Genomic DNA, 4,587 nt, shown 5'->3' on the forward strand with positions numbered 1-4,587 from the left:
CAAGATGAAATCAAAATCGAAAATACCGAAATTACAATTATGTTTTTTTAAGAACTAATAAACTTAGTATATTTATATTTAATTGTGAAAATACTGGTGCTGCTGATGGCCAGTGCAAAAAGCAGTACACTTGTTACTGATAAATAAATATATTTTAACCCCCTTATTATTGTCTTATTCTGTACAAAGGTCAGAAATATACTCAACGCAAGAATGAGAACCTGAACGCTTCTAGCTAACAAGCCCAATTTCACACAAAGTTGTAAAATTTGTAACGTAACAACTACGTATTGCATTCTCAGCATTGCCACAAGAGGTGCTGTAGCAGCATTATCAGAAACTAGATGCATCCGAAATTACATACTGAGTATCTACTATATTTTATGAGGGACAAATTCCGCAACCAAAAAAGCATGTTCCCAACCCTGGTCCTGGAGGCACCCCAACACTTCACGTTTTGCATGTCTCCTTAATCAGACACACCTGATTCAGATAATCAGCTCATTAGTAGAGACTCCAGGACCTGAAATTGGTGTGTCAGAGAAAGGAGACATGCAAAATGTGCAGTGTTGGTGTGCCTCCAGGACCAGGGATGGGAACCACTGCTCTATAGTATAGTACTACATCCGCCCTTTTGTCATTGTCATGTGACTTACAATGTTTGCGTCGTTTCACTGCCATTTGTGACTCCTCTTCCGTGGCTTCAAGGGATAATAAATGATCGACTGAATGTACACTTCAAAATTTCGCACGAATTTGAGAGTAATCTGGGGGTTTTTTTTAATAAAAAAAGTTGTTTTATAAATATGATGAATTCAGTCGTACTACTCTTCGTGTACCAAATTTCACCTACTGTATTGTGGATGTCACCTTCAAAACTGTACTGCTACACCAAACAGGAAGTGAAGTGAAGTGATATTCAGCCAAGTATGGTGACCCATACTCGGAATTTGTGCTCTGCATTTAACCCATCCGAAGTGCACACACACAGAGCAGTGAACACACACACACACACACACACACTGTGAGCACACACCCAGAGCAGTGGGCAGCCATTTATGCTGCAGCGCCCGGGGAGCAGTTGGGGGTTCGATGCCTTGCTCAAGGGCACCTAAGTCGTGGTATTGAAGGTGGAGAGAGAACTTTACATGCACTCCCCCCACCCACAATTCCTGCCGGCCCGGGACTCGAACCCACAACCTTTCGATTGGGAGTCCGACTCTCTAACCATTAGGCCACGACTTCCCCCTAATAAGTGGTTATTAGATCCAGCACTTGTTTCTTTAGTGGCTGATGAATTATTTAGGTCATTGAGCAGAGTGATTTAGGACATGTGCCATTCTGTCTGACACTTTAATGACTCTCCTCACCCCTCCTGCGTAATCTGCTGTGGTAATGATATGGCTGTAAAAACATTCAAAGTTTAGGACCCCGTCTTAAATCAAGCTAGGCTTCTTAACGTAGTGGCTTAACTCAAAGCTGTCCTGAAACAATATATGCTTCAGCCTTTGAACAAATCAGATGCCCCGATGAATTATGTAAAATCAGTGTTATCAATAAACTTAAATTGCCATTATGTTATTTATTTTCTTTGTAAAACCCCTATTAAATACAAACTAGGGTTTCTTGGCTTTAGTCTAGTTTAGTTTTTGCTCGGTACCCACAAGACATACAGGACATGTTGTTGGAGTCACAATGTCAACACTGATGATATGCATATGAAAAATAAATGAAGTAAAAGGTGAAATGCAAGATGTCGTGCTTAAATAGCTATTCTATGGAAGCTTCTATCCACCAAACATATACTGACATGTTTCTGATGTTCATTCATGTTTATTTTGTGCTATAACTAGTAAAGCGGAAGAAATGATCGCTTCACGTGCCGCTTTAACTGAGGCACTACAGCGATCTGCCACAAAACAGTATTTTTTTTGAATTTCTTACAAAATGACAAAATTAGAAAACTAAGACTTGATATCTGAAGTGTCATGCTGTCATTTTCTTTTTGCTCCACCGTGTTTCTTTGCGAAGGGTGAGTTCTGAGGGAAAAAAGTAATTTTCTATGTCCCGCAATTCTGAGTAACATGAATTGTGAGATAAAATCACAATTACCTTTTTTCTCTCTCTCTCTCTGTTTTTTTTAAACCTGTGGCAGAAACAGGAAGCTTCCATATTCGTTAAACTTTGCCAAAAGGTATTTCTTGTAAACAGGAAGATATATGTGTACTATATTTAACAATCAGCAACTTAAGGGAAGTTTGCAAATGAAATTGACCCACATTCCTATTTAAATGAGAGGTTGTGCCTTAACTGAGTTCTTCTACTTGAATAATTTTTTAAATGATAGGCAGCTGCCTTCTAACTCATAAATGATTTAATGCACTCTACATAGACAGCAGCTTTTTATTGGTAAATGTTTTTGTGGGCAAAAAAAGGTCCACTGTCAATAGTGTAGCAACGTATGAACCAAAGCTCACTCTGAAGTCACTTTAAAATCAATCAACTTTCTGTTGATCAGCGTTTTGAATCCATAATAATAATGGTAAATATAGCTGCACCTTAATGCACATAATGCCAAGTTTTGGTTTTAGAACAGAACTTATATGTATTACTGGTACTATAGTATTTAGTTTAGTTTTTAATCATGGTTTCTAAATCACATAATATTGGTACTCAAACCGAAACCTGAATATTGTTTTATAATAAATAATAGTAGAAAACCTTTTTTTTTTTTTTGCCTAATAACCTGTTTATAGATTTATTGTTGACACAAGAAATACCATCAGCCTGTTCAATACCAATCAAGCGCACAGGAACTCATCCAACGTTTTACAATGACCATGTGATACGTTTTACATTGCATTCTCGGCGTATTGTATTTGATACTGTGTATTTAGAAAACATGTACAGTTTAGTTTGTCATTATCGTACATGTCTTTAAGTGTGCTCTGTATTTTGAATAACTTCTTGATATTTGTCTTTGGTAATGACTGAAAATTCAGAATAGCTTAAATTTTGCCTTGAAAATGTATTTAACCCATTTTTCTATCTAATTTACATATTTGTTATAAAGGTAGAGATAATTTTATTTAATGTTGTTTAGCATTATTTGAAATCTGGTCGCAGTTAATGTTGCAGCGTAGAAACTACCAAGTTTTTTTTTTTTTTTTTTACCAGACTGTACATTTTGGGGAAACCTGTATGAAAACAGTCATTATACTATTTTGCTTGGTTACATTCAATTTGATCCAGTTACTGTTCACCAGCTGTTTAAATTTAAACACTAAATGAAACTAGATAGTCACCACATAAATTAAGGAAAATGCTACCCAAAATCTTTTTCTTCTTACTCGTTATAGATGTGCATTTTTGTTGTAAAGTTCTAAGGTATTTTTTGGTATTATTCAGCTTTTATGGTACCATTCACACATTCTTACATTGTAGTATTGTGACGTTCTTCATTTTTCATCTGTTTTGCTGTTGAATTATTTCGTAAATTGAGTAACGAGCTGCTGTAGATGAATCACTGAACTCTCCAAACTGCTTCTGAATGTTCAACACATTCAACATTTTTTTTTTTTACACAAAAAGTCTGTATAGCTGATTTTATTCAATATGGTAAAAGACACAAATCATGCTTCATTTTCTTGAATGTTTGCTGGTAGGTGAATATGGAATCTCAGTTTAGTTTGTGGTGGTTGAAATGCTTTTGAGTGACTGAAGCTGGATGAACTCTGAGCAGTTAAATCGTTTTTAAGTGCAAATTAAGACAGTCTAATGTGTTATAACAGGAACTACTGGTACCACTGTAAGCACTGTGAACTGAAATAAATTATATGTCTGTACAACTTACCTGGGTGGATTCATTTGACCACTAAACGTGTGGCTGGATTTATGTTATTTATTAAAATCACTAAACCAGATCTCTTGTAAAATAGATAGCTAAACAGGTGATCAGTAAAACTATTATTTTTAATATCAACACAAATCAATTTTCTTTACAGAACAAACAACTGCATCAAATTATAACAAATCCACGTTTGTGTTTCTATGCTATCAAATCATTAAAGGTGCTCTAAGTGATGTCACATGTTTTTTAGGCCAAAACATTTTTTGTCACATCCAGCAAACATCTCCTCACTATCCGCTAGCTGCTTGTCCCCTGAACACACTGTGAAAAAACGCGGTTTCTCTAGACACCACAGGCTCCACAAACAACAAGAAAAACAAACTGGGCTCACCCGCACCAGAAACATAACAAACCGTTCCAGCCAATAACCGACAAGAAAGATTTGGGGGTGGGGTTTGGGGGGTTAGTGCGCGGATGAGGAGGAGGGAGGGTCTAGCTAGCCTTTGTTTTGTTTGACAACAATTCGAACTTCAACAAAAAGTTATGACTCCCTGCATCGCTTAGAGCACCTTTAAGTGTTGATGTTGATGGAGAAAAAAAAATATATGTAATTTTTTATTTATTTATTATTATTATTACAGAACTAAAGTGACAACATTTTAAGAAAAACAATCCTGAGACTTTTACACACTTCGGAAAAACTTTTACACGTGCACAGTAAAACCAGATGAAGCTGT

The sequence above is a fragment of the Carassius carassius genome, chromosome 16 (genome assembly GCF_963082965.1).
Source record: "Carassius carassius chromosome 16, fCarCar2.1, whole genome shotgun sequence".
NCBI classification, from domain to species: domain Eukaryota; kingdom Metazoa; phylum Chordata; class Actinopteri; order Cypriniformes; family Cyprinidae; genus Carassius; species Carassius carassius.